Genomic DNA, 26005 nt, shown 5'->3' on the forward strand with positions numbered 1-26005 from the left:
ATTAACCTCTCAGTTATTTTGTTTTTGTTGTTTCTATTGCAAAAACAACGTTGAATTTGAAATCTTTAGTACAAATTTGCATGAGAGAGGGCTGGGGGGGGGGGGTGATTTAATTTTCTGAAATAGCTTCCATACAGGCTTTAAAAAAAAATGTTTGTTTATATGGCACTATGCAAGAGTGGCAGTATTTATTTGCCCATCCTCACCTATGGCCAGTTTTGGCACAATCTATCATTACGGGGCCTGTTAGCTCTGAGTGTTAATCTGAAGAAATGGTATGGAGCAGGTTAGAATATTTCTTCAATAATACTCTATCATCAAATTTTGGATTTTTTAAAACCCTTTTTTTTATGATTAATGGATGACAAGGTGAATCCCAAGAAACACTGCTCGTTCTTTATCTTTTGTTTTAAAGTCTAATGTGGACGTAGTTGACAGATCATACAAGACACACATTTGTTCTGTTAGAAATTTAAAATCAGAGTAAACGTTTGTGAGGAGTTTGTTATTCTGTTGTTGTCTCTACGTTGAGAAGTGCCAGGCCTTTGCTATGAGTGCCTTTTTTTTTTTTTTTAAATTTAAAAAAGAAAAAGAAAAGAATAAGAAAAAAGTCTCCTATCTTCTAGGTTTTCATAGCTTCTAAAATAGATCTCAGTGTGGCAGAGTGATGAGCACAGGCCTGGTACTTGCTTAGGCAAAGCACTGATTGCTTCAAATTTTCAGAGTGACTTTGTTTTGCCTCCCTGTGCGCTTGGGCTGTCGCTGAAGGAAGAAATGGGAGAATAGATCTTCGGCTGCTTATTTAGAACAGTACAGCCACCAAAACCTGCCGTTACCTTCTTCCTAGTAAGAAAGGAACTAAAACAACTTCCTGATTTTAGTTCTTTTCTGAATGCCCTGACTAAGGAGTAGGGCTGGAAGCGGGCTGGGAGCTCAGCCCGGGCCTGCCTGGGGGGCACAGCTTTGCGGGAGGGTTTTCTCAGCTGGCTGCAGCCTGGGACAGCAGGCAGATGTGGTGGGGAGCAGAGCTGGGCATCACCAGCACCTTCCACTGCCTCTCAGGCTTTGCTTTGAAAGCCCGAGGGGCTCGTGGTGCCGGGGCTGGCTGGGTCCCTGCTCACAGCATCACCACTGCCGGCTCCCAGCCCCTCCACAGGGTGTGGGTGAAACGGAGATGAGTTGACAGCACAGGCACACATGCACAAAAAAGGGCGCTGCCTGTTCAAAAATCAGGATCCCTTTGGAAAATAAAGAGAAACCTGTTTCCAGGAAGGCTGAGGTTGATCTGCTGTGTATTTTGACCATTTATGGGGTTCTTATGGGTCTCTTTAAAAGCTGTTTCACTCTGCTATTCAATAAAAAGCATATTTACCATAGCAACCACTTAGGCCGTGAGGAACATATACTACCTCCGAGATGGAGGCCACCTTCCAAAAGAGCCACAGCTGGCATTTGTAATGTGATCTTTTGTGCTACTTACAATGTTGAAGGGGAGAGGAGGCGAGGGAGCGAGGTGGGGGAGCGGTGGGTTTCGAGGTGTGGGGGGGCAGTTTCTGCAAGGTTTAATGTTTATTTCTAACAGCAAACTGTTTTGCCTTGTTCTGTTTAAATAAATAAAGGCAGTTTTTTCCACCCTTTTTCCTGGCATCCACCCCAGGCCACGTCCATTCTGTGAAGTTAAAAAAAAAAAAATTTTTTTTTTTCTTTTGGTAAATAAAGTTAGAGTAGGTAACGGCATCCGGGGGAGGTGGCAGTGGGGGAGAGCAGATGAAGTGGCTGCGGATGCCAGTTGGCTGGGGATGTGTCAGGTTTCTGTGGTGTCCCGGCTCATCGCTGCTGTGCGTGCCCGCAGCACCTGGGACCTGGCTGCTCTTGCAGCAGGCTCTGCACCCGGTTCTGCATGGCTGAAAATGCCCGTAATCTTTTTAGGGAACAATAAGGGGTATTTCATGGGCATGCTTTTGTGTTTCTTCATGGCTGTAACACGTAACCTATAAGGATAGAAACGGGCTCTCCACCCACGCTGCTGTGTCCTGTCTACCTGCCAAGTGTATCCATGCCAGTTTTTCTTCCTGAAATCAGTTGTGCTGCCCCAAAGATCTACAGCAAAACGCTAACTCTTGCAAATCATTTCTTATCTTTCCCATATCTCTGAAATCAGGATTTGAGCCTGATCTTTATAGGTGGATTACAAAGAGAGGGAAGGAAATTGTGTGTGGTTTTTTCTTCTTTTTCTCTCTCTCTCTCTTTTTTTTTTCCTTTCCCTTTTCCTTTCTTTTTTCTCCGTTAACATTCTTGCTTCTCAGTTTTTGGCTCTGATTAACACGAGCTCTGTGTCAGGGCTGCAGCTTTTACGCCCAGTGTCGATGAAACTCCCTTTGGCTTCAGTGTGAGTTTTTAGTTTAATGACTCAGGACTGCAGAACATGGCTGTCTACAATGTCTTAAGTAAAGTCTATACTACTCGGAAGCCCTGCTCCTTTCAGATTTGGTTAAGAACATTAAGTTAAGACTACGAAAATGGAAGCAAAAGACCAGCATGAATAATTTGGCTGGATTGCCCCCAGTGCTGAGGGCTGGGTTAATACTGCTTTTCATGGTGCTTGAGAGAGTCTCCAAGGTCTGTAATGAGAAACAGAATATTAAACTGAAATTATGTTCAGCATGTCTTGAGGAAGGTACAGCATGAGGCTCCATTTAAGACCAATGTGTTTATTTGCATTTAGGTGCTTCACTTGTCTTACAAGACTCTTGCATCTTGCTTTGGCGCAGTCATGCTGCTTATCTGTGTCCAAAGGTGAAAGAAAGCTGGGGGAAAAATTGTTTTAATAGTATGCTATTAAGCTTGCTAGGTCAAAATTTAGAATTCAGCCTGTGGATAGTACTATTATGAGGCTGGGATTTTGAAAGGTTCTTACGGCTAATTCCACACCCCCCTTTTTTTTCCTGACCTCTGATTTTGTTAAAAAAAATAAGTTTTTGGGTGTAAAGCAGACCCCAGCTGGGTGGTTTATGGGTGCCTCTAAACGAGTAGGGTGCTAGCTGCCTTGAAATCCCATATTCAAAGTGTACCTAATCTGCTCTATTTTCTTGAGCTACTGTGGTGATAAAGATGAGGTGTGCGTGCCCTAAGAACAGGATTCTTGCCTGAAAACTTTCCAGTGAAGCATGGACAGGTGGTTGACAAACGTGTGGTATATCCCTATGAGCATCTCCAAGATCTGCTCACTAAAGAAAGCAAGTTGCTTTAAAACCTTTTTTTATCTGTATGTTTTTCTTAAGACCGTCGGAATGCAGGGCTGTTCTTCCCTGTTCTCTGCAAAGTAAATATTCTGACTAAGCTGTACCCTGGTTTGGGCAGGAGGATGGGTGAAGGCCGTTCCCTGGGTCCTGCCTCCTGCTGTCTCAGCTGCACAAAGACTTGCTTTTAGCTTTCTTTGTACCAGGCAAAAACAGTCTGAACCCAAAATGGTGGTGGTTTGGTACAGTATATTTCTTACAAATCAGTTAAAGGTTTTAAAAAAAAATCCTGCATTTTCTTCTGCAGGGAGGCCTTTTGAAGTAAATGTAAATGTTACCTTGGGGGAGGACTTCTAGTACTATTTGGCCTGGGTTTTCTAATATGTAATGAACACAGCCATAAAGTAGACTGAATCCCCAAGAACAAAGAATCACTGTGCAGTAGTGTATCTAATTTTTTTTTTTTTTTTTTTTTTTGCTTAAGGAGGTGAAAATGTGTTTTCAAAACATAATATGACAAGCAAAACTTAAGGCAAAACCATCTCAAAAATGTACTCTCTGTTCTCAACCTCTTCAACACGTGTGGAGAGCGTGTCTGTGGCCGCTGGGCAGTTTAGTTTGGGGGGATCAGTTGTTTCCCAGAGCGTTTAGAGTCAAAGATGTGCAGTCTGCTCTCCCTTCTCCCTAATTTCTTTCTTTCGCATTTCACACTTAGGCACTCTGAAAAAAGACAAATACCTGAAAGTATATCATAAGGTGATAGATTTCAAATTTTGCCTTGTGTCCCATCAAATACTCCAGGCCAGAAACAGGGCGCATCCAAGCACAAATGCAGTCCTATATGCATACAGCCAAGAAGTGCAATCTTGCAACTTCCACTCTCAGTGCCCCGAGAGGGCTTTTAAGGCTCTTGCTTTGTTTGTCTTTAATATTTTGTTGTAGAGAGGCTGTTCTTCCTCTACAGTGCCCTCTTGAGCTGTTCTTGGATTTCAGGCCATGTGTGCCCATGACAGGACATTCACCTGTGTGGAGATGTGCAGAGCAATCCCCTGAGCATGCAGCCCATATTGAGAGCTGCAGGAGTGTGGTGGTAGGGTGAAGGATGGGTGGGAAGGATTTGCATGTGTTTCATGTCAATGCCCAGGGTCAAGAGGGTGTTTGAGCTGTACTGGCACCCTAACAGCCTCTGATGGCAGGTAGGTCACGCCTTGGTGCTTGGACCCAATACACAGGTCCTGGAGACTCATGCTGCAGAAATACCCAGGCAGACTTAATTGGAAAGCTCCTTTAGTGACTCTCTGCTTTTTAAATGCTCTATACTTTATTTAGCTAATTGCTCTGGCAGTTGCAAAGTAAACAAGATGTTTCATTAATGCATGCCCAAAAGTGTGCAAACATCTTGTTCTGGATTTTCAGAGCTGCATGGAATTCAGCCACAGAACAAATTAAACTTGCTAAGAATTTTGTGGGTAAATCTTTCACCACTAATTCCTTTTGATTTTTCATTGAGAAGGATTGTATTTTAAAAATCTGTGCTCAAACCTGACTGTGTAGGGCTAAGTATAGAATTATCTACCGTCAGCCCAATAAAACTATTTTGGATGGATTCCTATAAAGCACGCATTATATTCAGTACTCACTAAATACGAGTGGGAAACCTGGATTTAGGCAGAGCATAGAAGAAATGTGTGCTCCTAAAAAGTCAGCCATTTAGTAATTTGATAAGTTTGCAGAGTAGTTCAGGCTTTTGGGGACTGCTTGGTGGTATCGCTGTTACTCTGTGGCATGATGTCCACCCTCTACAGTGTTTGGAGGCAACCCCTCTGCTTGAAGGCTGAGACTCTAGAAATGTGCAGATTTGTACCTCTTGCTGTGAAGTGTGCGGGGATTTAGCGCTTCTGCAAACATCAGTCAGTGCTAAAGCACCTTCAGAAGACACCTTGGGGCTGGATTGGCAGCTGGGACAAATTGTCACGCTTAGTTGCAGACAAGAGATCTGCGAGCAGCTCCAGGAACTCTGAAGTGTTTGGATGTTGGGATATTTCAGCTGTGAATAAATGCTGTAAAACATATAGTACTGCCAACCCCAATTGTTCTAGGATCATGAGTCAGGCCTCAAAGGATCATGAGGATTGGTGGGGGTTTTTTGGTGTGGGTTTTTTTTGTTTGTTTTCTGTTTCTTAAATAATACATTTTGTATTCTCTTTATTTGTTCTCTGGTTCCTGAGCCTGCAGGGTATACTCCGCTCACATTCTCAAACTTTTCTCTGCAGCAGTTCAGGGGCTTGCTGTGTGCTGTAAGTGGAGGCTGAGGTTCTTCCCTAAACACTTGACTTCAAGGCTACTGCGCTTTAAGGAAAAATAGCAAGTAGTGCTGGACTGGCTATGAAATCCTAGGAGCTGGCAACCCTAAGCGGTGCTCTTGGAGAAGGCAGCTGGGTTGGTGTGTTGGTGTGTGCTGCAGAGCATCTGTTTCTTGTGAATTATGTGGCCGGGTTTGGAGAACCTGGTGCGGGGCATTTGTAGGGCTCTGGCTGCCCGGTGGAGATTGGTGAATGCTTGCTCATCAGAGAGCGTTAAGTAAAACATAATGATGCAGTCTTCAGCTTGGCTGGAAGTGCATCTATTGCAGGCTCCCCTCTTGTATCTTCCGTTTACAAAATAAGCACTGTGTCCTGAGTGTGATGCAACCGAGTATCTAAATCCCATCTCTGACTAGTTAGGGGTACAGCAGAGCTGCAGAGCGGCATTTCAAGGTAGACACCCATGTTGGAAAGAGGCTTTAGGACACTGTTTTAGCACAGAGGAACCCAGGCTGTGATTTGAAAAGGATTCAGTCACAAGGCAGCGTGCATTGTGCTGGAGCACACACGTTAGATTAGCCTGTGGGGACTTGCGTGGGCCCCAAATTAGGCACCCACTCTCCTGCGGTGAGGCTGCCATGCCAGAAGGAGCCAAGGGAGCGCAGTGGGCCGAGCCTGGGCCTCGTGTGAGGGCTGCAGCAGCCTGGCTGTGTTGGTCCATCTACCCGTGTGGCCCATCCGTAGCTGGATGTGTGTGGGAGCTGAGGGAACAGGGACTAACTCACACAGCTGGGTCGGGATCCAGAGGCCCTGCTGTCGGCAGTGCGAACAGCAGGAGGCTTAGTGGGCACGATGAGGCTACCACACCGTTTTTGCCCGAATTGCTACATTCCTGGTGTAGCCTTGGGCTGGTGGAAAAGCCCAAATAGCTGGTGGAAGTAGTTGTCTCCAAATAGCTATTCCTCATTATCTCTCCATGCGGCCGCTCTCATTCAGCAGTAAGAGGCCCTTTGTGCGGTTTAACTTAATCCGCTTTGGAAACGGATTAAGCTAAATCACACAAAGGAACTCTTAGTGCTGAATGAGAGTGTCCACACGGAGAGATAATTCGAAATAGTTATTCTCTGTTTTTTTCTAATTCACGCTCGAGCCCTCGCACAAAAACTTCCCCATGCAGACGAGCCCACTTGAACTGAAACCTCCTATTTTCTGTCTAAACAAGATCTGTGTGCTGTGTCCAGGTGCTGTAGTAAAGAAAACAGCACGTACTTACCATTAAAAAGAGAGGAAGGAAGCTGGCATGGCTGGGCTCAGGACTATTTGTTTGCCGAGTTGCTCAAGCCTGGGATTGTTGCTCCTCTCAGCAGTACGGGCGGTTTGGGATTGGATTATTCATCAAACACTTCACTTTGCAGACTGTACGCACCTGTGCTCTCTCCTGCAGAAGGACCCGGAGCTGCTTAGTGAGCTGCTGTGTAACGAGAAGGAGGCATGCTTTCTCGGTCCTGTGCAGACCTACAGGGAGGAGGCAGACCCACCTTGGAAAGCCTTTGAAGAATTAGAGATGTTGCAAAAAGCTAGGAATGATGCCTTCATAAAACAACTAATCCCCTAATCTCTTCTCCAAACAGTGTTCAGTACCTAGTTTCATGAAGCTACGCTGAAAATGTTGTACAACAGACTTTGCTTTTGATTCTGTGGCTGGTTGGAACCAGGGCTGGTTCCAGGGGAGCTCGCATTGAAGCTGCACTTGTACTTGACAGATCGGTGAGCAAAATCAGCTATCAGATCATGAGCACAATCTCCTGAGCCAGGGAAGCACTGCTCATGGCTCCATTTTACCAGTGCAGCTAGAAAGATGTGAAATAACTTTCCCAAGGTCATTTTGAGCCACTGACTTCTATATCCACATTTTTAGAGGAGCGCAAAAAAAAAAAAAAAAAAAACACCACCCAATGTGACCTGACAGGAAAACAAAACAAAACAAAACAAAAACATAAAACAGCAAACAAACAAAAAGAAAGAGGTAGTTTTTCAGATCTAAACCTAAAGTTTTAACATATGTTGGACCTTAGAAGAACGTTACTTACAGTGCTGTTTATGCTCTAGGAAGACCCTGCATGTCCGTTAATGCTTGTGGCAGATGTGCCTTATTTTTTCTCTCTCAGAATTGGGAAGTTTTGGGGAGCTGAACCAGCAAATGGTAGCTCTGCAGTCAGGCTACCCTCTCAAGGAGGAAGAGAATGAGTGATGGGCTGGTGCCAAACCTGGGCACATGTATGGTTTGGACAGATGTATGTGTGCACATCAGATGTAGAGGGCTTCCTGCTTTGCCTCCCTGATGCTCTGATGGATCTAAGAAGTAACCAAATCCTAGCACAGCACTTTATTTTATTTTATATATTTATCTATCTATCTATAGATTTATTTTCCCCTTTGCGACCCTAACTCTCTACCTTGCTCTTAGTGCAAATTAAGGACTCGTCTGTGTCCGCAGGCCTTGCTGCACTGGCTTGCAGGAAGATGTTGGTCTGTACTAGTTTCCTAGGAGAGGGGAGCAGCTCTCTAACATGCATTTTTCCTGTTGGCAAGACTCAAAGACTTCTCGACTACTATTACTGTGGAAACTAGCTTCCCCTTCCCCTTCCTTTTTACTTTTTAGGCCTTGGTTCAAGAAATCATTACACATGAGCTGATGCCTGTCCATGCTCAGGACAGCATTTAAGCATGTGCTCAAAGTATTTTCTTGTATAGTGACGCTTTTTGAATCGGGACAGTGGAATTGAACATCTGTATGAAAAAAGAAATAAATAAAAACAAACCCTTCCTGAGAGATGGTCGTGGATTTGGCCTGTCCCCATCTAGCAAGTACTGAGAAAGGACAGAGGAAGGGACAGAATAACTTGTCCTGAGCTCTTCTCCCTTGGAGCTTGTCCTTGTGATATATTTCTTCCCGGAGCTAAGGCTATATGTTGTGAGTATAAAGGAGGGTTTTGGCCTCCTGTTACTCACTGGGAAATGCATGAAATCTGTTGTCTTCTCCCCTGACCAATAGTGTCTGAGAGAAGAAAGACAAAACAACAGAAGTCTGTCCCGTTGTACATCTGCAGAGCTCAGTGATATCAGTATTGTCTGCTACAGGGCCACAACTTCCTTGTAATATGGAAATGGTGTCGGAGGGAGGAGAGCAGAGTGAAGGGACCTGAAAGCCTCAAAACTTTCTTAGTTTGCATATACAGCCCTGAATGCTTTTCCTGCCAAGCAGCTGTGTGGAAGCACAGGGAACCATTAGAAAACCCAAAGTGGTTGAAGTGCACCAGAGCTTTTCCTGGTGGCAGAACTTTGACTGCTTGTTGGCCATGTCTACATCTCCATGCTTAATTAATATGAAGCAAGCAGGAGTCTTGAATTGCTAAAGCTGTAACCTGCTTCCTGTTGACTCCCTGTCCTGGTGCTTTTCAGGCATGCTGAGCTCTGTGGCGGGAAGTTGTTCGCTGGACATGAAATAACCTGCTCCTCATTAAGGGCTCTGATGACCAGGACAGGTTACTTTGGGATAAGCTCTGGTGTGGATCCGAGGCATGCCAGTTGCTCCACAGTTGCTGCCTGAGGGGTGAACGTGAGGCAGCAAATCCCACTTGGACTGAAGGTGAAGTTTCCCACATCTGTTCCAGAGCTGAGTGTGTGCCTGGGCAGTTCCTGTGGCAGGGCTGCTGGAAGCCCAGGGTGAAGCTCGCCCTGCAGTAACTTGTTCTGCTCGTCATGCCCGGAGCACGTCCAGGGAGTGTCCACTCGCAGCGAGATGGACTGTTAAGCCATGTTTCTCTGTAGGTGACTGTTTGGACACCTCAGATCGCAGCGCTTGGGCATCTGTGGGATGAGTAAATGGTGAGATGTCAGGGAGCAGCCCCAGCCCCAACACGAGAGGAGAGTGGCCACAGAGAATGGCACCCTGTTGGCTTTTTGGCCAACTTGGCTGCTTCTTTCCTGGGTGCTGAACTGGGCTCATGCCTTTTCATTTAAACACCTTCCTGCTCCTGTTTGCTGGCAGCAGGGGTCAGGCACCTCAGTCTGGGGCTGGTAGTTGGGGACCTTCCTCTTCCCAAGCACCTCCCAAGCCTGTTAGTGATGCAAAACTGACTGCAAAACGAGCAGGTCAAAGTGCTAGGTGCAAATTTAAAATCAATTTATCACTTTCCTGCTACCTGTGTTTCAGAAGATTTAGTAAACAAGCTACTTGCAGAAGGCAGGTGGTTCCCCAAAGACCTCGGGTCCTGAGCAGATGGGGACCATGCAGCACGAGGCAAGGCAGCGGTGTGATTGCTGGACTTGTGTGGTGTGATGGGCATCATCATCCTCGTGCACCTTTCCCAGAACAGTAATGTGTTCTCAGTGTGGGACTGAAACATAGCTGGGAGTGATGTACAGGTCCCTGGGCTCCAAGTTCACAGTCCTAACTGCTGGGCCATCCTGTCTTTGGCATGCGTGTTTAATGCTGTAGTTGTCTTTCTTTGTCATGCCAGAGGGAACTAAGGGCAAAAAATACAGTTGTTCACCTCCAGTACAGGTGAGTGCTGCACTTTTTCCCTTGGACACCTGTGAGACACTGAAAGGAGCAACACGGAGTCCCTGACATCAAAGAGTTAATAGCAGTGAGTGTGGTACAATAGCTCATTAGGACTTAAACGTGGGCTGCAAACTCAGAAATCTTGATAATTTTGGTCTATAAGGACACTGAACTTTCAACCCTAGTTCAGCAATAATAAATGCCTATTAAGTAAGGCTTCCTTTTATGAAGGGAGGGTGGATGGGTGCATTTCAATGGGCTTTAAAAGTATTGCTCCTTATTTCAGCGTCTGCTGGCCGAATGCATCCAGGCATGGGAAGGCATTTCAAGATCCGCACAAAAAAGACTTTGAAGTATAACCTTTGTGAGTTTCTTAGTTAAACCTGACTGCAGTTGGAAGCAGCACTTTTATTTATTTATTTGATAGTCCTTTTCTTTTAAACTTGCTTTAAAAAAAAAAAAAACACAACGCAGAACAAACAAAAATAAACCTCTGAGCAATTTAACAAGAATGCATTTCTGAAACTTTGACCCAAAGTGAAAGGCGGTGGCGTGTGTTTGGCTTTTGAGTGGATGTTTTCATAAACAAATATATCAGTGCTGATTTTTGGAAGCAGGGACAGACTAAACTGCTCTCCTGGATGTGGTTTAGGTGGTCGCTGAGGCTTGCAGCCCTGCCACCCCTTGGCAGGGGCTCGGGCACGCAGCGGTCCGTAGCCCATGCTGGCTGCTGGCACTGGGGCTGTGTGTGCCCACAGGAACCAGCCACAGCCAGGAGCTAAAAACTTCTTCACGGCCCCTTCGTACACCTGGGGAGGAATGCAACATCCTGCGGATATTCTGGGAGTGGAAGCAAATCACGAGTGGCTGCAAGTCACAACTTTCTAACTTGCAACCTCGCCTTGACTTTGCGGGTCTTGATCCTGCTTCTGCTGAGGTCCTAAGTGAGGCTTGAAGTAGCATGGGGTGTGTGTGTGTGTGTGTGTGTGTTTTACCTCGCCTCTCGGAGAGCAAGAGAGAGACCTCCGTGAAGAGAGTGACAGGGTTTGATATAAACCAGCAGGACTGCATTGCTGCCATTATTCGACAGTAAACCCTTTCACAATGCCATATGCTGTGCATTCCAGCGCAGCAGCGTAGGGTGTGATATAGTTAAAGCACACTCGGCAAACAGGAAACGCTGGTGACCGCTGTGTGTGCTTTTCATGGAGATAAAGTATTGAGAGCGTAACGAAAAAAAAAAAAAAAAGTGCTGGGAATGGGGGGAGAGCGGCGGGGGTGAAGGAGAGGGATGTATTTTGGGCCTGACGCTCCCGTCATTATGAAAACGCAGACAGGAAACGCAGCCAGGGAGCAACAGCGAAAATGCTGCTTTGCTCCAAGATGTTTGTTTTACTCCATTACATGTATTTTCTATTTTGCTGCTGGGTACCGGGAGTGGCTGTGTGGTTTTTTCTTTTTTTTTTTTTTTCTTTTCTTTCTTTTTTTTTTGAAGTTCCTGCCACTCTGGGTTGGTATCCAACTCCCTTCCCCTCTACCCTACCCCAGTTAATAATCATAAGCTATTTTAAGGGACGAGAGTAAAGAAATGGAAGCTGTAGTGCATTTCCTTACCCCAACAAAGTACCAACACCGGTATTTAACATACGTGTCGGGTTTTTCTTTCCTGGCACTCTCTCAGAAAGAGGCATTGCAAAGTCTCCTCGGAGTTAGGAAGTGGCTATTGCAGGGCAGAAGGGAAGGCAGGGGGATGGGACCAGCAGGTCCTCGGATGGGGAGAGCTCTGAATCATAAACAGACCATAGCTTTAATAAAATAAATGAAGTGGAGCCTTTTCAGCCAAGGGCAGACTGTATTGGTGCGAGCCGGGCTTTTAACGTTCGTAGTGAAAATTGACAGGCTGAGAACTGGGACATAAACAAAAATGTCAGTCCCTGGGAGTCTTGTTCACTGGACAATGTCTCAATTGTTTCCGTGATTTTTCGCAGGCAGCAGGGGATATTGGGAGATTAACTGTTTACCAGCCAGGCAGGCTCTGGAGGTGCTTGCAGAAAGAAGAAGTGGCAGAAAATAGCATTTTTGTTTGGAAACGATTAAGCATGTCAGTGGGTGATAAGGAAAGGTCACACTGTTCTCCACATACTTGTCTGCTGTTCAAGTTGAGCTTTATGCTGCTTAAATTTTGGTTAGTTTTCACTTTGTTTCTGGAAAGCTTTTTTTTTTTTCTTTTGCTTTTTTATCAGGAAAAGTTAGATTACGAGGCAGACAGGTAGATGTTACAGTGGGGAAAATGTGTAGGTGGAGGTCGCATTTTAATTTTTATTAGCATTTCTTCATGGAACAGAGGCAAACTTGAATATTTTAAAGTTATCTATTATTTGGAACATGCTGAAATCCGAGACAGGGAATGCCCTTTATTTTATTTAACCGCTTAACAATTCTGCTTAAATCTCAAAATAAGAGACCATCTTCAAAGAAGAGAGAGGCGAGAAGAGGAGCTGAGTTGTCTTAAACTACTTTTGGCTCACTTATTACAAAAACAAACACTGAAACCTGTTGCATACCAGCCCTGTGTGGGCACGGTTCAGAGAGCTGCGCCTGGTAATTCCTTACTCATCACAGCTTGAATGTATGGTTTGTTGTGGGCTGAGGCACGGAGGGGGAGGCGACAAACCGAAGTTGCTTCTTCAGGGCGCAAAAGCTGTTGAGGTTTATTTGCAGGAAGATAAACCTGTTTTAATAAACGTGGGTCTCGCCTCAGCCGAGTGAAGTTGAAACATTTTGCAGGCTGGAAGCCAACTTGCTCGGTGCGCAGCAGCCTGGTATTAAAGCTCTGGGACGTGCTGAGGTTGCTTTAACTTAATTTATGGAATAATAATGCATCCCATTTTTGTTTCCCCGCATCCTCCAGCTGCTTTGTGTTCAGATGCATGTTTGCAGCCCCGCACTTTCTCTTGCTTTCAGTCCTCTGGTTCCCCTGCCCCCATCCCCTTCCTCCGCAGCCATTCCTGCTGCAGTCCAACAGGAGACGGAGCAGCGGAGGGAGGTCTGCTCCATGTCTTCCTGCCAGGCAGGAAATTGCCTCCTCCGTCAGTACTGGAAACTTGTAACACAGCAAAACTTGTGCTCAAGGACGGGCTTCTCCCAAAATTTCTAGGTGACAGACGCGCTCTCAAGTGTAATAAGGAAGGGAAAAGTAGGCTGTTGCTCCCCAGATCCTTCCCTGAGCATTGTGCACTGATGGGAGAGAGGAAAGAGGGTAAAAATAACTGCGGTGTCCACGGGCTCTTTGAAAAAGGCTGGCTGTGCAGATCATAGCCAGGAGGGTGAGTTGCTGCCCTTTTCAGGCTGGCCAAGGCTGGAGACACTGGGCACTGAAACGCACACCAGGTCCTGCGTGGAAAATCTGGCTCTGGGTGTGTTTTGAATTGATAACTGCTTTCAGAGATTTAGAAAACAAAAGTCACTGACATGTTGTAGCACTTGGGTCCCCGGGTAAGTATCCTAAGTAGGGCTGGATTTAATAATTTCTAATTAATTATTCGTGCAGCCAAATTAATTGTGCTTCCTGTTAGTTAATGATCACTGAAGAGATCGTGATTTTTCTTGAAATGCTGTTTGTTACTCATGCACAAGTTTCAGCGTTGAGTCTTGGAGGCCGTCCACGAGCAGTTCTTCAGAGCCAGTCAGCACTGGAGCTCTTCTGCGCAGCCACAGGGAACATGCGATGTGTTTCCGTTCCCTGCATGCAGCAGCAAACGATGCTCTTAATTAATAAAGGTTTATTTTCCACGAGGATTCTCTAGTAGTTGCAAAAAATTCAACGTCTTGGCAAGTGAGCTTACCACCAACTTTGCTTGTATGGCCACAGAAAGCAGTTAGATTTGTCGGTTAATGAATTTCTCAGGTTGCCATTGTTTTGTGCATTATGTAAACAGAGAAGGAAAATATTAGCGTAAGTATTTCAAAGTATTTTCTTAGCTCTGTTTTGCAATTTCTACCCCTATCTACTCATTCATAACCATCAACTTCAATTTGAAACTCATTACTGATAATAATAGTGCTCAACAGATTCGCTGCTTCCCTGCTCTTCCTTGTCTCCTTGAGAGGTTAACTGCTGGTCCACGTGAAACAGTTTGTAGAGACACCGCAGAACACGTTCCTGAGATGGCCTCTAGATAGCCGTATAGCCCATCTAAGTATCCATTTAGTTGCTGTCAGTAATTTTCAGGGCCAATTTTTCCTAGACGTCCTAATTAGCAAACAGATAATTGTCTAGTTTATATGGACCTGTAGGTGGGGAGAGATGGGGACACTGGAAATGCTCTTTGTAGATGCATGTAGCATATGTAACCCTTCAGCACTCTGCAGCTCAGCTGTCCAAGAAGAACCAGTATCTTTTATGTTCTCTTATAACGTTGGGTGCCACAAAACGGGTTTTTATGAAGCCTAAGCAGCTGGGCATCCACTTCGCTTTGTATCCCACCCTTGCTCTAGGATGTGCCCAGAGGAGCCCATGGAGCTTGGCTTTTGTGCTCTCATGTCCCTTTGGCAGGACCTAAATCCAACCCGTGGAAGCTGGGAAACTAGCAAGGCAAGGAGCAGGCTCAGTCCCGTTTGCCAGCTCTTTGTGAGAGCTGGATGTTGCTTGTCCGCCTTTTGGAGTGAGGACAGGCAGGGCGGTGTGAGGGTTTGGATGCTTCACGTTGCCGTGCTTGTCCTGGGTTTATTGACCCAGGCTGGGGAGGTAGGGCCATGTGGTGCTGTTACAGGTGGGAGAGAAGAGCTCAGAGAAATGTTCCTGTTTTTCTGGTTGAGTATTTGGAGGCGTGATGGAAAATTGCCACAGATTTCAGATACAGTCACCAAAGCCAGGCACTCTCCCTCCTCTTGCTGGGCGGTCACCAGGAGAGCTGTACCTGTCTGTGAGGGATGAGTGGGCTCCCGTAAGGCTCTGAGATGCCCTTTCAGTGGGTAAATGCTGTGCGAGAAATCATTCCTGTTCCTGTGAGGAGGGGACTTCAAGTTGTCCTTACGCCGTTTTCCTGGTGACACCTTGAGGTAAACGCGTGTGTTGAATTTGACTGGAGTCTTCCCCGTGGGCCACTTCTCACCAGCATCTGCTGCACACGTACGTGGAGGTGACGGTGGATGTTCCAGATAATGGTACTTAGCACTTGTGTAGCACTTCATGTTTCCAAAGTGCCGTACAAAACCAAGGCTCCGTATCAGTCCCTGGGGGGAAGAGGGAGCTCGGCATCGTTACCGTCATTTATGGGCAGGAAAGCTGAGATGCAGAGAGGTTAAGTGGCTCGCCCAAGCCCACACAGTGAGTCAGTGTCAGCTCTCAGATTAGACGTGGAGTTTTCCTGGCGCTTGCTGTCATTGTGCAATCAGCCTGGGAGCGCAGCCCTGCAAGGTAGGTGCTCCTCACCGAGCGCTGGAAACGTCACACACAGCCTTGTGAGACGTGCCGTGGAGACCCTGTCTGGAGATGACAGGGTTCATTTTAACATATGCTTGCAGGATGTTGTACAAAACAGGCCAAGAAGCAAGAAAAAGTAACCTTCAGTGAAGGTGAAAAAATCCAGGCTGCGAGGTGCTGCTCGTCTAACGGTGGCATCTCATTGCGCTTGGCCTGCTGCGAGCAGCAGCGCAACCCAGCCCCGGGAGCCCTGATCTGTGAGGTGTGGCAAGGCAGCCCGTCTGTGTCAGGAACATTTTATGGCTTTTAGGGAGGGACAGGGCGGTGAGAGGCTCCAGTCTGTGTGAAACAATGGCTCCACTACACACGGGTTTGCTCTCGAGTAGTTACTTCAGGGCAGCTCCTGCGTGAGGGTGCTTTTGTTAGAGAGCAAGGGCGCCGCTGCCTAGCGTGGAGTAATTCACTTCCAAAGTAGGTTCAGCTAACCCGGGAAGACGCTGTTCATCTGAAGTTGTGGATTCTGCATCTGTATTTGATCTAGAATAGATACTCTCCTTTAAAATTGCATTTGGGTATTCTGGATTGATTTATCTTTTTCATATGGAGACGAGGCCTCATTTCTCAAACCAGAATTTGATTGAGATACCAGAATTGCCTGACGTTGGATGCCAGACAGCACTCTCCCTCTGTTAGGTGATGCAGATTTTCAGATGGGCCACTGTTAAACCTCTTTTAGGATGGGATCGAAGTGGGGGAATATCTGAAGGAGCCTCTTTTCCTAAATGTTCCAGCAGACTGCAGCTACTCCCAGCCTTGCTCCTGAAATGAATGAATGAAACTAGGCTGTAGAAACATATGGGGAAACCCTTATGGTTTCAGAGGAGCCCGGTGCAGTGGTGTCACTGGGTTCCTGGCTCTCCAGGTCTCCTGAGGAGTGCAGCCCAGGGCTGGGCGGCTCATGCACAGGCGCAGGGCCGCAGTCGGGCAGGCATGCCGGGGCGTCAGCGGGAAGCCGCGGGGTATGGTGCAGAGCCCGCACGGGGAGCTGCGAAGACAATGAGTCTGTGGTAGGCATTAGATGATACTAGAGAGCCCGTGCTAATCTCGGTTTTGTGTGGCGTGGCCTGTTTGGATTAAAATACAAGGGGCAGAGGTTTTTTTTTTTTTTTTTTTTTTTTCTTTTTCATTCTCTGCTTTTTTTTTTAATTTTTATTATTGCCAGTTCTGCCATCAGCTAGTCTTGAGTCTCTGAGCTAGTCATTTAATATCTTTATTCCCCTGAGAAAGCACAAATAACCTTCTCACACACTAGCCATAAGGTTGAATTAGTACGTGCAGGGCAATTTCTGAACTTTATAGCGAGCCCTTAGACCCAGTTGAGTCACTGCATTTGTTTTGCAGGCTTTTAAGTTTCCATTTCAGTGGTGGAAAGATGCCTCTCTGAGCTGGATCCTGTGGCACATACCCTGCACGCAGGCTGCAGGTGCTGTTTCCCAGTGCAGGAGACCCCTGCAGCCCGCCCGGTCAAGACAGCAAACTGAAAGAAAACGTCATGGTCCCAAGGTGTTGTGAGCAGTGGTTTTGAGTAACACCACCTCTTTGGCTGAATCCACATCATAAGGCTGAAGACTGATCACGTTCTTTGTTGGGACTGGAGTTGGTGGTTACCTGGTGTTGTTTTTTTTTTTCCCCCTTCTTGCCCTGTGGCTTGTTTGTGTGATATCGTACAAGGCAAAGGTACTGTAGGTTATTATATTGCATGTTCAGCATTCATGGGCAGCAATCAGAGGTGTACCTCAGTGCTCTGAACTGTTACACCACGGAGAAGTATGTCGAGGTGTTCAGAGATGTTTCCCCTAACCCCACTACCCGCGTGCCAAAATAAATATCTGATATGAAAGTCAAGGTACAGAAGCCAGCTGGATTGTACAAAAGGTCCTGTCTCCCTTCTGTTGTTGTTGTTGTTGTTTTAATATAATTTTCCTGATGGGTTGAATGACTGTCTACAGTAGAATAAAAGGATGGAGAAGAGATTTTGGCATTTCTTTGAGCAGTAGCATGTTCGTTCTTTGAAATCTGGGATTTTTTTGTTTGCTTGTTTTTTTGTGTTTATCTGTTCATTTGGGCTTTTTTTTTTTTTTTCTTCTTCTTCCCTTTCACAAATGGAGGATAGGAGAAATTGTGTGCATGTGTGTGTGGTGCCCTGCCAAGCAGAGAAACTAAGCAGACAGCCTCTATTGCTTTTGCTCTCACATCTCTAACTTAATTACGGGGGAGGCAAGGGGTGTGTTGTGTTTAATGTACTCCATGCTTCCAAAACTCTGCACTCTTGCATGCTAGGGGCTGACCATTGGCACAGGCTTTCATTAATATTTTTTATTTAACCTCCCCTTCTGAATTATTACTTTTGGTTTGGAGGCTTTTTTTTTTTGTAATGGCACTCTTTTATTTTTATTTTTATAATTGCTTCTGAATCTGCAGAAGCGCATGTCGAAAATCATCTCAGTGTCACTAGTCTTTAGTTCAACAAGAACGCTATAGAAACGAAAGGTTCTGTCATCCATCAGATTTTCTGTTCCATTTGTTGAAGATGAAAGGCGAGCGAATTTAGTGCTCACTTTCTTCTCCTTCTGACAGTTATTGATCCTCGCTGGAACTCTGCGATTCGCGCTCTGAGCCGGCCGTGACACGGGGAATCCCCAATTCATTATGTGGGTGCTCACTAGCGCCGCTGGAGTAAGGCTGAGTTGCCCTTCTGGTTTCAAAGCCGTTTGTTATTTTCAGCTGCACCTTGTGAGCTGGGATTTTCTACCCCTCTCCCCTTCCCTTCTCACCCCTTTTTGCCTTCCTAGACTTTTAATCTGCAAGCTGTTAATGTTTGAGAAACAGCTGCTGTAACAGGGGGGGTTAAGTGGTTTGTTTCAGAGGCTTTCTTGGTTTGTTCAAAATAGGAAATGGCTGAATCTTTTTCTTTGAAACGATGGGGTACCAGAGTGAGGGAACCTGCAACCCATTGTTTGTTAAGGGGAATTTTGCATCCTTTGAATCTCGAGGATGTGAGGTTGTCGGGTCTTGGGAGATTGTTGGGAGAGAGACAGCCCCTGTGTTAAAATAAAGACCGGGTAGTGCAAGTGTTTATTAGATGGTTTCCATCTCCAGAATTCAGGCTGCAACAATAAAAGGGGAAGCTGTGTTATGGTGGAAAGTGCCGTAGCCTTCCGTATCCATTCCCCAAACAGCCTTTGACTGGAGGTGTGTGTGGATGGACGGGCGCACAGACAGATGCGGTTCCTCCACCCGCTCCCTGAGCTGGCCCCACGCAAGCCCAACCTGTTCTGTTACGTGCCTGCAGCCGGGAGCTGGCTTTAACCTGGCTGGCACCATGCACGGGCCCAGGTAACACACTGGGACGTACTCTGCTGTGTGGTTGTGTCCTCCATGTGATGCCTGCGTGGAGGCACCATCTTCTGGAAACCCATTCATAGATCCCTGAGCTTTGCCAGCAACTCCTGTACAGCAACACAATTCCTCCTCTTTTGTGAGGATGATGAGGTCTTGCACACACATTTTCCTGAAGCTTCTCCTTGTTTACTGTTAACGTGAGCCCTTCAGTGAAGATGCAGTGAAGAAGTAATCTGTTGGTTATCCCCCACTGAGCAATACCAAATTTGATAGCTCTGCCTTTTGCTGGTGGAAATGCTCCTGAAGTCCGTCCCTGTGTCCCCTGTGACCAGGTAGGGCCGTGTCACCCTCAGTCTCCTGCTCATCCTCCAGGTCCCTTTGTTCTTGTGGATTGCTTAGCCCTTGACCAACAAAACACATTTCTAGCAAAATCTTCAGAAATAGAAGGTAGGGAACAGCCTTTTTCCAAAGAGGAGAGAGCTACCCGCTCTCTCCTGCAGGAGAGGCATGGAGCTTGCTCCAGGAGGAGAGGGCAGCGCAACTGGTCTGTGCTTCTCCCAGCTGGTTGCACGCTTTGCAGGAGGTTGGCGGGCCCTTAAAAAAAAAGAAAAAGAAAAAAAAAAGTCTCACATCTGCTTTTGTTTATCCTTTTTGCTGCGGGCAAGGCTGAAAACTTAATAAATTGCATGAAACCTAAGGAAGCATGAATATAAAAGAGTATTAGATAAATTACAGAAGCCTGCCTACCTGCAGCATTTTTTATAACGTAAATGGTACGTGTGTATTATTTCTCTATAAAAGTGCCCACATGCCCCAGCCTCACGCTGAGGTTCCCTTGTTTAAGCATTCTTGCGTTCGTGCTACTTGTGCTCCTCGGCTCCCACCTCTGACTCCTCCCTAATTTTACCATCGTTCCTCAGTGGCAGGCGTTTAACACGGCAGCGCTCTGAAGATGCAATGATGGTTTTTCGAAGGATATTTATAAAGCAGTTTTTAAGTATTTTGGAGTCTCATCTCTGAAGGAGCAGATGAAAGAAAAATCCTTGTAATGCTGGTAGCATATGCACGCTGTACAAAGGATGTCTCAAATACTTCCCTTAAAATGTGCCTGTATTTGCTCTAATGTACTCACCATTTTTCCAGCCCGGCTCTCCTGGCAGGGGCAGGGATGAAAGGGGAATTGCAAGAGAGAAACAATAAACTTGTAAAACAGACACCTTAGTAAGAGATACTGTAGCTTCAAATATTTACAGTTCCTTTGTGAAAGAATTGGCATTGCACATTAACCTTAATATAAGTGTAATATAGCATGTATCTGAAGGCAGAATCGAAGAATACAAATTTCTGCAGCTAATGGTTTTTGAATAAATTCAATACAATTGTCTGGCAGTTATTAGCAGAATGTGTGAATCAGGGGCTATGCAACACTGTATACTTTGAAGACCTTGAACTATTTCTACCAGTTAAGAGCTGTTAGATAGAATCTGCTGAAAATTAGCTTCATTCAGTTATCATACAATATAGCGAGCTGTTCTGGCAAGCAGCATTCTCTGCTAGCATTGAGGCAAAATAAATTCTTCTGTTCTTATGGCCTGAATTGCAGGTAGTATCTGCTGAGGTCAGATAACCTGGCTTCTGTGCATGTACATACCACACACATATGTGCCATCCATGCATGCGTGTAAGGAGTTCTATGTGTCTAGGTAAATTTTGCCATGTAATTTTGGTTCTCTCCCGCCCGGTGTTTGCAGTTCGCAGGCACCCTGGTTCTCACTAGCTGGTGATGAGCAGACCTGTAGAAAAATGTGTTCTCTGCTCCAAAACATTCCTGGTGAGTAACCGGTGGCTGTGCTGTGCAGAAAGTCAAGCCAAATATTTGTGCTGGCTTTTCCTAGCTTTAAAAGGAATCCCGTGGCCCTTACAGATCAGGAAGGAGCACAAAGGACCAGCCGAGTGTGGCCTCCTGCCTGCTGAACGTTACAGCTCAGTGCAAGTGAATGCAGAATTAAGTTGCTCACTCTGGTACGGCACCTGGACTAATTTGTCTCGCTAATTACAGTGGGCGTAGGAGTACGGCGATGCCATTAAACAGCGCCCATGACCCAGGCCAGTATCCCCAGAGTAACTCGTGAGCACAGGAGCCCTGCTGGGGCTGGTCGGGCTGCGTGACACAGCCCTGCCTGGCATGCTGGGGACGTGTTCTCGGACATGACGTGAGACTAGCCAAGTGGAGCAGTCTCCATAAAATAAGGCTGTCCATGGACTTACATAGGTGCTACACCTTTTATTTAATTGGTTTTAGAGGAGATAAGTGAGTTGGTTATCAATGAGTGCTGACACCAGCAGTATGTAAGAGTAGCTCTTGTGAACTGTCAGATTCCTCTCTGGTCATCAAAAAGCACCCAGCTCTCAGTGGAAGCCTTGCAGGTGGTATTTAGCAAAGGTGGTCTCATGGCTAAAGCATGAGAAGTGGTGACTTTCGTTAGCACCTCTGGGAGCAGGGCTGAGGGGCGGGACTGTGACTGGTCCTTGGGGGTGGTAGAGTCAAGAAGGATTTTCCAGTTTATATTGAAAATGGGAGTAGAGTGAACTGGAGCGGAACAAACTGGATTTAAATATGACTGATCTGCTAGGGTGTGTACAGGAGTAGTGAGAGCCTGGATGAAATAAAGCACAGGGTTCTTAGGTAACTACCTAGGTTAAGGAAGCCAAAAGATTGGATCTGGTGGCAAGAGATGGTAAGCTGTCGAAATGGATAGCTTCAGATGCCACTGACTACTTTCACATCCTTTTCTTTATTCTCCCTGTCTGCCCCAGATACTGCTTGGAGTATCATCACTATAGACACCATATACTGAAGAGGCAGCCGTCAACCCAAGCATGTTGGCTGGCGTGGTGGGGATCCAAGTGTCAGTGTGTGACTTGAGAAATCTGGTGCCCCTGAAGGGGATGGGGCTTCCACCACGAAACCAGTTCATCCATTTTCCATCAGGGTCTGTAGACAATAGATCCCACAACCCTACATGGTCTCTGGAATATTTTAAGATTTCATAGTTGTGGTCACTTCTAATTTGCCATGCAGTCTCCCGGGAGAGTTTTGATCCCCACCTTGAAGTGCTTAATGCTGAACTCCTCATCCCTGGTAAAATCATTACAGTATAGACAGTCCTGGTGTTTTCGAGGATTTAAACCTCCATCAGTGGCTGGAGTCCCTGGTGTTTGTAGCTACAGAAGGCACTGTCACTAGGACATCGTCAAGACTAAGCCCTACAAGTAGTCATTTTACCCCCAAGTCTTTTCACAGCATGCGTGAGTTTCACTATAAAAATCTAGGATGATTCCCTGAAGGAACTGGAATTTCTGGGTGTTGCAGAGTCCTTATTAGGAAATTGGGAAGATACACTGATGAGTGTGCCTGTTTAAAATCAGATAGTAAAAGAGTTCCCACCATTATTCTCCTTCTGGGAGGATTGTTTGTTAACTAAGTTGGTGTTTTAAATTAGAGTGAAATGGAAAAAAGCAAGTAAGCAAATGGTTTTCTTGAAGTTTAGGTATTTACAGTATTGAGAAAAATGATCATTGGATAACTCCTCTTTGAACTGGTACCAATGTATCAGTAGATTTGGGGGCTCAACTTTTCTATTTCCTTCTCCTTTTCTGAATCTGAATTTAATTAACTCTTTTCTACACGTGTCCTAGCGGCTTTATATTTATTTATTTATTTTTCAGCATTGCCCTGCATAGCATAACCACATAGTTTTGTTACCAAGAGAATGTAACAACAATAGGCCCGTATCACACTGTTTTAATGTCCCAAATTAGACTTTGTTGTAATTGGTCTGACACAATCTGAGCAGAACAAAATCTCTTGCATGGGCAAAAAGTCTTGTTACAGTTCTAACAAACTTTTTAAGCTATCTTTTGTTTTTTTTTGTATCTTTAGTTGTGAAACTCCAGAGTAGGTGTTAAATGGCCAAGGGGTACCAGTCCCATCTTGTAGCCCCTGGTGTTTATGCTCATCCTCTGTTGTAAGTCTGTGTGAAATACCAGCATTGCGGTGGATTTGGTGTTTTTATGTTCTTCGTGACTGTGACTTGTGGGCTCTCAGCTCCCTACTTTATTACAAAGCAGTAACAGCATGGAAGATGTGGAACATGTACCTTAGCTGGGGGGCTGGCAAGTCATGGGCAGCGTGTCTCCAGCCTGTTTGCCGTGCAGTGTTCCCCTAATAGGCAGACCTCCTTGAAGCATGGCCTAGGGAGCTTTGGAAAGCATCTCAGATGGAAATGCCAGGCAGTTGTTTTGCACTTGTTAGCAGCTTTTATCCGGAAGCTTTAATAGCATCACTGCGAAGTGTTGTTTAACAACTGGCTTCTTTGACAACCGTGGCTCTATTGGTAATGAGGGAGCTTATCTTATGAAAGTGCTGCAAAGAAATCAAGGAAAGGGGGGCCGTGGGTAAATTGCTTTAATGCAACTTTTGTTTAATAGAGGGCTGAGTTTGTACAATGGGTGGATTAGCAGATGAGATTCCCCCTTACTTCTCCAGTAATTCTTTGGAGAGGGTCTTGACTCCAACCATCTATCCAAAAAAGAGTCTGTTCCCCTTTCTGTAAGTTTTGGACACTAATGACAGTGATGAGTAAAGAAAAACAGTCCGTCCAGATGCACACTTTCTAACACAGTCATTAGGTTTCAGGCAAGCAAACGTTGGAGAGAAAAAAAAAAAAATGCTCTCCAGCAATTGTAATTAAGGGAAGAGCACCAAATACCTGTAGCAATATGTCAGGATTTTGAAATAATGTTGCGTCATGTTTTACCTGAAACTTCATTAATGATAGCATAGATGGCCTCTTTATCTTGCCAGCATCTGCCCTATTACTGGTTAAGACTAAGGGCCAGGCATGTGGAGTAATTCTGTTGAAATAGTTGTTTTTATGTTTCATGCAACTGACAACAAAATCTGGCCTCTGGAATTTACGATCGCCCAACCGAAGTAGCTTGGAGCTCACTGTGGGGTTTATTCTCCCGTAACGCAACAAAGGCAAGCTGCTAAACGCAGCCTACAGGAAAACTGCCTCGTGTTGAGCTGAGCATCCATAAGAGCTCAAACGTCTCTGAGGCTGTAGTTCAGGGTCACGTTTCACCTTTGCATTTGTTGCTCAGCATCGGAGGGAACGGCAAGGTGAGGCCAGGGGCTTCCGACTTGTGAGCGTGGGTGGCCTGTTCCTAAGCAGCTGGCGATTCAGGAGGTAAAGATAATCAAGAACTAATAAGTTGGTGGACTGACTTTCTTCCTTTAGGACCCCTACCTTCTATTAGCAACATGGAAAAGGTTAAAAATCAGCTGCTCTGTGTCCACACTGAGTTGCTATTTACAGAAGGCTGGTCTGGGGAGTTGCATTTGAATGCTGGTGGGTGCTGAAGTGTTCACCATACAGATGCTTTGGGTGGCCGAATGTCCACCTTATTTTGCAGATCCCAAGGGTGCTGAGGCAGATCATGTTTCTCCTCAGGGCAGTGACAGTGTGCTGTTTTAACTCCCAATAACTTATGGCTTCCAGGGCATTGTAAGAAACTAGGAGGAAGTGATGCATCCTGGAAAACACTGAGTGAGCGTGGAAGCACGATGCTGCAGTTGCCAGAAAACAGAGCATGCCGAAGCCCGCCGGGAGGATTCACATCGGAGGCAGCAGCTCTGCTGGGTCTCATCCAGCCGTATCTGCAGTCTGTTACCAGCTGGGGAAATCGGTGTGGTGTGGCACTGGGGTTGTTGACTCCAGTCCACAGTTTCTTGGCCATGCTCTTCGGGCTGGACCCAACCAGTTGCGCAGCACAACTTCACCGCCCCAGCCGGGATGCGGTCAGTGCAAATCGGGCCGGTGGCAGGCGGCCGCCCATTGTTTGAAGAAGCAGTTTCCTCCCTCATGCAGCCACCTGAAACGAGCTCATGTGAGGCTTGATTTTATCAGCCCTGAGCTTTTCTTTTGTTAGCCGGCATTGTGTTCTTGCTAGGTGTTTCACTGGCTCCTTTTCCAGAAGAGTTAGATCTATGCAGATTTTGTGTCCAGGCTGGGACAAAAGAAAACTTTTCCATTGTCTGTTCACTGATGAAATGAGTTTAAAAAAAAAGAAAAAAGATTGCAGTGTACTGATTCTGCCTTCCCAAAGAGCTGAGTGGGAATGAGGGAAGAAGTAAAATACATTGCACGGGTGCAGAACATGCCTTTTGCTTCCTGGCTGTGATTTGGATAAATAATGTGTATGTATCATGCTTTGCTCATGAATTTCCGTCCATCTGTAGTCAATGTCAAACTTGTGTCTTCCCCTGTCATCACATACCAGTGCTCAGAAGCGTGATGTCCTCTTTTTTTTGTCCTCCTGCAGGGGATATTCATTTCAGCCCATGCTAGGAGCTCTCCTTCCCTTTCTGGCGGAGCCATTTCCACTTTCTCCTGTTATGGCTGTTGTTGCCTTTGCTCTTACAGCAGTCGCTTCCAACTCTGTGCACTCTGTGCTTGCATTCCTCCTCCCCTTTCGTCCTCCTTTGGAGCTGCAGGGAGATAGGTTAGGGAAAAGGGGAGGAGAGGAAAAGTTGTTTGGCCCAATCCAGACAACCTTATCTTTGTCATATTGTGAAAACACTTTGGCAATTTCTTTGTCAGCATTTAAAAGCATGTAATTAAAACCACTTCCAATTTAGCAAATTTTAGTTGAACATAAAGTATCATTTAAAACAGTTCCGTTTTGGTCACTTCATTTCCTTTCGGTCCCTGCTGTCTCTTGTGGGATGTTGCTTGAAAAGGCTGTCATCCGCCTGTCCTCTTCAGGGTGTCCAGAACTCCCCATGGCACTGCTTCTCAATGACACAATATTTACAGTCAAGGGAAGCTGGCATGAGCTGAGCACTTTGCCCACAAGCCTGAAGTCCCACAGGTTGGCACTGCCCAGCTGCAGAGGGGGTAAAGCTGTCTGCAGGATTCAGGGCTTGCCTCCTGAAGGAAGCAGTGAGAGAGCTGAGGTTGACATCCCTTCTGCGATAGCATTAGCATTAGAGGAGGTGGGCTGT

The 26005-nt window shown here is 45.9% G+C and overlaps 1 protein-coding gene across 30 annotated transcripts in view; it reads left to right on the forward strand.

The window, feature by feature from the left end:
- TCF7L2 (transcription factor 7 like 2) overlaps positions 1-26005 on the forward strand; it is a 177561-nt gene that overhangs the window by 63759 nt on the left and 87797 nt on the right. The window lies entirely within an intron of this gene.

This window comes from Anas acuta, chromosome 7 (genome assembly GCF_963932015.1).
Source record: "Anas acuta chromosome 7, bAnaAcu1.1, whole genome shotgun sequence".
NCBI classification, from domain to species: Eukaryota; Metazoa; Chordata; class Aves; order Anseriformes; family Anatidae; genus Anas; species Anas acuta.